Raw genomic sequence first — 7,500 nt, 5'->3', positions numbered from 1 at the left:
TCAAAACGAGTAATTTCATGTATAAAGTTTAATTAAACTCCCAATAGTTTGCCGGGAAACATCGATTATTCCGATCTAGAAAGAGACAGAGACAGTCGATCCGCGTTATGTTAAATATTTCAAGGTTCCCGATTCCACAAAATTATAAAAAGTATACGGCTGTGTAGCGGGGATCAAAACGAGTAATTTCGTGTATAAAGTTTAATTAATCTCCCATTACTTTGCCGGGAAACATCGATTATTCCGATCTAGAAAGAGACAGAGATAGACGATCCGCGTTATGTTAAATATCTCCAGGTTACCGATTCCACAAAATTATAAAAAGTATACGGCTGTGTAGCGGGGATCAAAACGAGTAATTTCGTGTATAAAGTTTAATTAATCTCCCAATAGTTTGCCGGGAAACATCGATTATTCCGATCTAGAAAGAGACAGAGACAGTCGATCCGCGTTATGTTAAATATTTCAAGGTTCCCGATTCCATAAAATTATAAAAAGTATACGGCTGTGTAGCGGGGACCAAAACGAGTAATTTCATGTATAAAGTTTAATTAATATCCCATTAGTTTGCCGGGAAACATCGATTATTCCGATCTAGAAAGAGACAGAGACAGTCGATCCGCGTTATGTTAAATATTTCAAGGTTCCCGATTCCACAAAATTATAAAAAGTATACGGCTGTGTAGCAGGGATCAAAACGAGTAATTTCGTGTATAAAGTTTAATTAATATCCCATTAGTTTGCCGGGAAACATCGATTATTCCGATCTAGAAAGAGACAGAGACAGTCGAACCGCGTTATGTTAAATATTTCAAGGTTCCCGATTCCACAAAATTATAAAAAGTATACGGCTGTGTAGCGGGGATCAGAACGAGTAATTTCATGTATAAAGTTTAATTAAACTCCCAATAGTTTGCCGGGAAACATCGATTCTTCCGATCTAGAAAGAGACAGAGACAGTCGATCCGCGTTATGATAAATATTTCGAGGTTCCCGATTCCACAAAATTATAAAAAGTATACGGCTGTGTAGCGGGGACCAAAACGAGTAATTTCATGTATAAAGTTTAATTAAACTCCCAATAGTTTGCCGGGAAACATCGATTCTTCCGATCTAGAAAGAGACAGAGACAGTCGATCCGCGTTATGTTAAATATTTCAAGGTTCCCGATTCCACAAAATTATAAAAAGTATACGGCTGTGTAGCGGGGATCAAAACGAGTAATTTCGTGTATAAAGTTTAATTAATCTCCCATTACTTTGCCGGGAAACATCGATTATTCCGATCTAGAAAGAGACAGAGATAGACGATCCGCGTTATGTTAAATATCTCCAGGTTACCGATTCCACAAAATTATAAAAAGCATACGGCTGTGTAGCGGGGATCAAAACGAGTAATTTCGTGTATAAAGTTTAATTAATCTCCCAATAGTTTGCCGGGAAACATCGATTATTCCGATCTAGAAAGAGACAGAGACAGTCGATCCGCGTTATGTTAAATATTTCAAGGTTCCCGATTCCATAAAATTATAAAAAGTATACGGCTGTGTAGCGGGGACCAAAACGAGTAATTTCATGTATAAAGTTTAATTAATATCCCATTAGTTTGCCGGGAAACATCGATTATTCCGATCTAGAAAGAGACAGAGACAGTCGATCCGCGTTATGTTAAATATTTCAAGGTTCCCGATTCCACAAAATTATAAAAAGTATACGGCTGTGTAGCAGGGATCAAAACGAGTAATTTCGTGTATAAAGTTTAATTAATATCCCATTAGTTTGCCGGGAAACATCGATTATTCCGATCTAGAAAGAGACAGAGACAGTCGATCCGCGTTATGTTAAATATTTCAAGGTTCCCGATTCCACAAAATTATAAAAAGTATACGGCTGTGTAGCGGGGATCAGAACGAGTAATTTCATGTATAAAGTTTAATTAAACTCCCAATAGTTTGCCGGGAAACATCGATTCTTCCGATCTAGAAAGAGACAGAGACAGTCGATCCGCGTTATGATAAATATTTCGAGGTTCCCGATTCCACAAAATTATAAAAAGTATACGGCTGTGTAGCGGGGACCAAAACGAGTAATTTCATGTATAAAGTTTAATTAAACTCCCAATAGTTTGCCGGGAAACATCGATTCTTCCGATCTAGAAAGAGACAGAGACAGTCGATCCGCGTTATGATAAATATTTCGAGGTTCCCGATTCCACAAAATTATAAAAAGTATACGGCTGTGTAGCGGGGATCAGAACGAGTAATTTCATGTATAAAGTTTAATTAAACTCCCAATAGTTTGCCGGGAAACATCGATTCTTCCGATCTAGAAAGAGACAGAGACAGTCGATCCGCGTTATGTTAAATATTTCAAGGTTCCCGATTCCACAAAATTATAAAAAGTATACGGCTGTGTAGCGGGGATCAAAACGAGTAATTTCATGTATAAAGTTTAATTAAACTTCCAATAGTTTGTCGGGAAACATCGATAGTTCGATCGCGCGAGAGAGACAGAGAAACGAACAGACTTCTTTTCGATTTACGGCTAAAATAAATTTTTCTAATTTTTTTCAATAACATATTCTTGCTTAGATAACTTTTTTACATAGGGATTAAGCATTTAGAACGATATAATGTTTAAAATAAGGGCACTTTACTCTTGACATTTTACGGTTTTTTCAATTTTCTGAAAAATCCTATCATTAGATTTTTTTAAAAATACGATATTCTTGCTTAACTAACGTTTCTACATAGGGATTAAGCATTTAGAACGAAATCTAATGTCAGAAAATGGCACTTTACTCTTGACATTTTTCGGTTTTTTCAATTTTCTGAAAAATCCTATCATTAGATTTTTTTAAAAATACGATATTCTTGCTTAACTAACGTTTCTACATAGGGATTAAGCATTTAGAACGAAATCTAATGTCAGAAAATGGCACTTTACTCTTGACATTTTTCGGTTTTTTCAATTTTCTGAAAAATCCTATCATTAGATTTGTTTAAAAATACGATATTCTTGCTTAACTAACGTTTCTACATAGGGATTAAGCATTTAGAACGAAATCTAATGTCAGAAAATGGCACTTTACTCTTGACATTTTTCGGTTTTTTCAATTTTCTGGGAAATCCTATCATTAGATTTTTTTAAAAATACGATATTCTTGCTTAACTAACGTTTTTACATAGGGATTAAGCATTTAGAACGAAATCTAATGTAGGAAAATGGTACTTTACTCTTGATCGGTACGTTGGGACTTTGAAAATATTCGGGGGTTCCAATCGCTCGTCTGTTGCATCATAGCGCGTCTCGGCGCAATCGACCGATTCGCTCGATCCATTATTTTCGATTTACGGCTAAAATAAATTTTTCTAATTTTTTTCAATAACATATTCCTGCTTAAATAACTTTTTTACATAGGGATTAAGCATTTAGAACGATACATTGTTTAAAGTAAGGGCACTTTACTCTTGACATTTTACGGTTTTTTCAATTTTCTGAAAAATCCTATCATTAGATTTTTTTAAAAATACGATATTCTTGCTTAACTAACGTTTCTACATAGGGATTAAGCATTTAGAACGAAATCTAATGTCAGAAAATGGCACTTTACTCTTGACATTTTTCGGTTTTTTCAATTTTCTGGAAAATCCTATCATTAGATTTTTTTAAAAATACGATATTCTTGCTTAACTAACGTTTCTACATAGGGATTAAGCATTTAGAACGAAATCTAATGTAGGAAAATGGTACTTTACTCTTGATCGGTACGTTGGGACTTTGAAAATATTCGGGCGTTCCAATCGCTCGTCTGTTGCATCATAGCGCGTCTCGGCGCAATCGAGCGATTCGCTCGACCCATTATTTTCGATTTACGGCTAAAATAAATTTTTCTCATTTTATTCAATAACATATTCTTGCTTAGATAACTTTTTTACATAGGGATTAAGCATTTAGAACGATATAATGTTTAAAATAAGGGCACTTTACTCTTGACATTTTTCGGTTTTTTCAATTTTCTGGAAAATCCTATCATTAGATTTTTTTAAAAATACGATATTCTTGCTTAACTAACGTTTTTACATAGGGATTAAGCATTTAGAACGAAATCTAATGTAGGAAAATGGTACTTTACTCTTGATCGGTACGTTGGGACTTTGAAAATATTCGGGCGTTCCAATCGCTCGTCTGTTGCATCATAGCGCGTCTCGGCGCAATCGACCGATTCGCTCGATCCATTATTTTCGATTTACGGCTAAAATAAATTTTTCTAATTTTTTTCAATAACATATTCCTGCTTAAATAACTTTTTTACATAGGGATTAAGCATTTAGAACGATACATTGTTTAAAATAAGGGCACTTTACTCTTGACATTTTACGGTTTTTTCAATCTTCTGAAAAATCCTATCATTAGATTTTTTTAAAAATACGATATTCTTGCTTAACTAACGTTTCTACATAGGGATTAAGCATTTAGAACGAAATCTAATGTCAGAAAATGGCACTTTACTCTTGACATTTTTCGGTTTTTTCAATTTTCTGGAAAATCCTATCATTAGATTTTTTTAAAAATACGATATTCTTGCTTAACTAACGTTTTTACATAGGGATTAAGCATTTAGAACGAAATCTAATGTAGGAAAATGGTACTTTACTCTTGATCGGTACGTTGGGACTTTGAAAATATTCGGGCGTTCCAATCGCTCGTCTGTTGCATCATAGCGCGTCTCGGCGCAATCGACCGATTCGCTCGACCCATTATTTTCGATTTACGGCTAAAATAAATTTTTCTCATTTTATTCAATAACATATTCTTGCTTAGATAACTTTTTTACATAGGGATTAAGCATTTAGAACGATATAATGTTTAAAATAAGGGCACTTTACTCTTGACATTTTACGGTTTTTTCAATTTTCTGAAAAATCCTATCATTAGATTTTTTTAAAAATACGATAATCTTGCTTAACTAACCTTTCTACATAGGGATTAAGCATTTAGAACGAAATCTAATGTCAGAAAATGGCACTTTACTCTTGACATTTTTCGGTTTTTTCAATTTTCTGGAAAATCCTATCATTAGATTTTTTTTAAAATACGATATTCTTGCTTAACTAACGTTTTTACATAGGGATTAAGCATTTAGAACGAAATCTAATGTAGGAAAATGGTACTTTACTCTTGATCGGTACGTTGGGACTTTGAAAATATTCGGGCGTACGCGGCGCGCTCGGCGCTTCGAACAGCTCCGGTGTCCCCATTATTTTCGATTTACGGCTAAAATAAATTTTTCTAATTTTTTTCAATAACATATTCCTGCTAAAATAACTTTTTTACATAGGGATTAAGCATTTAGAACGATACATTGTTTAAAATAAGGGCACTTTACTCTTGACATTTTACGGTTTTTTCAATTTTCTGAAAAATCCTATCATTAGATTTTTTTAAAAATACGATATTCTTGCTTAACTAACGTTTCTACATAGGGATTAAGCATTTAGAACGAAATCTAATGTCAGAAAATGGCACTTTACTCTTGACATTTTTCGGTTTTTTCAATTTTCTGGAAAATCGTATCATTAGATTTTTTAAAAATACGATATTCTTGCTTAACTAACGTTTTTACATAGGGATTAAGCATTTAGAACGAAATCTAATGTAGGAAAATGGTACTTTACTCTTGATCGGTACGTTGGGACTTAGAAAATATTCGGCCGTACGCGGCGCGTCTCGGCGCTTCGAACAGCTCCGGTGTCCCCATTATTTTCGATTTACGGCTAAAATAAATTTTTCTAATTTTTTTCAATTACATATTCTTGCTTAAATAACTTTTTTACATAGGGATTAAGCATTTAGAACGACATGTTGTTTAAAATAATGGTACTTTACTCTTGTGATTTTTCGGTTTTTTTTGATTATTTTGAAAAATAAATTTTTGTAATTTTTTTAAATACGATATTCGTGATCAGTGAACGATTTCACATATGGATTAAGCATTTAGAATCGTGCGGACGCGTTATTAAAAAAGTTTACTCGATGCGATGGGACTTTAAAAAGTTTGTGAAAATTTTCATATTGGGAAAAAATGTGTAATTTTTTGTCTAGTTTACGATAGTGTAATTTATTTTAATGTTTACTATAAAAATTTTTTTCGTTCGTTCACGCGCTATGTTACAACAGCACGGCCGGGCGGTCTGTTGCCGCGGCGGTTTACACTCATAAGCGCGCGTGCTATTCGGCCGGCGGCGCCGGCGTCCTTGCCGGCCGTTCGGTATCTATAAGAGATACACGGTCCGTGCGAGGCGGACGGAGCAGAGCGGGTTTTGGGCCAATTCTACGATCTCGGTCGAGAAGCTGTCTCAGAGCTCCTTCGGGGCTTCGGTCCTGACTGTTTCGTGCCGTTTACGTTACGGACTTTTCTCCACACAGCGTGGCCACGGGTCGGTGTCTTTGACCGAATGGCCCATATGTGGCAAGCCCTACGGGGTTGGTTACCCGTATGCACTTTGTATGTATACTCGTACTCACTGAGCAATCGACTCTTCTGTCCGAGCGATGGAAAAATTTTTTAAAATGCATCTGTAAGATTTGGAAGCAAATCGTACCAATTGAAAACTGTGGCTAAAATGAATAGCCCAGTGGAGAGAGAAAACTATCAAAAAACTGATTTTTTAAATCAAGAGGTGTCAGAAATCGAAATGCCTAGCGCGAGCGGAAGAACACGCTTTCTCGCCAGTCCAGCATGTGTCCTGTCCGTTCTTCCTCGGCTTGCCGATTTTGCCCAGATCAGAGGTTTCGTGCTTCCGGCGGTCAGAAGATCAGCGTGAGCGTACGCGCTTCCACGACTATGGCATCACCCATGTACTTTTTCCTTTGAATATATTTGAGTACATAAAAAATATTAAAACATATAGAGAGAACTGTGTCTTGGATCTTAAAAATTTGTCAATAGCGATGATATATTATTACTTAACTTGAAGTATTTGTACGTTTTAGCTGGGACGTACATTTATCTTACAAGATGTTAATAGCGAGACTCTTGAAGATAAAATTATCTTGTGATTTTATGAAGGCAAAGATAGAAACGTACGAAGCTGGCGTACGTAGAAAAATGTGATTTTATGATAGAACAAAAATATAATACGTACGTTTTTGGGCGTACGGTAATATCTGTATGGTAGAAAAATGAAAGAAATTGAGCGTTAAAGAAGATATGTTACAAGCGCGGAATGTGGCAAAACTTGTACATATTTGAAAGAGAAAAATGGTGTGTCGACCTGACATATATATATGAAACAGGCGACGATGGAAAAGGATTTAAATTTTGTCCATTTTATATATACATATTGTATAGTTCCCTGGTTGATCCTGCCAGTAGTCATATGCTTGTCTCAAAGATTAAGCCATGCATGTCTCAGTACATGCCGTATTAAGGTGAAACCGCGAATGGCTCATTAAATCAGTTATGGTTTCTTAGATCGTACTAAAATTTACTTGGATA

At 35.3% G+C, this 7,500-nt stretch overlaps 1 non-coding gene across 1 annotated transcript in view; it reads left to right on the top strand.

Annotated features, from left to right (window-relative positions):
- The first annotated feature begins 7,354 nt into the window (after positions 1 to 7,354).
- Positions 7,355 to 7,500, top strand: part of LOC143262669 (small subunit ribosomal RNA) — a 1,921-nt gene continuing 1,775 nt past the window's right edge. Inside the window, exon 1 of the ribosomal RNA XR_013036399.1 lies at positions 7,355 to 7,500. This exon is cut by the window's right edge and continues 1,775 nt beyond it. This is a non-coding gene — a ribosomal RNA (small subunit ribosomal RNA).

This window comes from Megalopta genalis, unplaced genomic scaffold, assembly GCF_051020955.1.
Source record: "Megalopta genalis isolate 19385.01 unplaced genomic scaffold, iyMegGena1_principal scaffold0166, whole genome shotgun sequence".
NCBI lineage: Eukaryota > Metazoa > Arthropoda > Insecta > Hymenoptera > Halictidae > Megalopta > Megalopta genalis.
The sequence above is the reverse complement of the archived record's forward strand: the minus strand, read 5'-3'. Positions and strand labels throughout refer to the sequence as shown.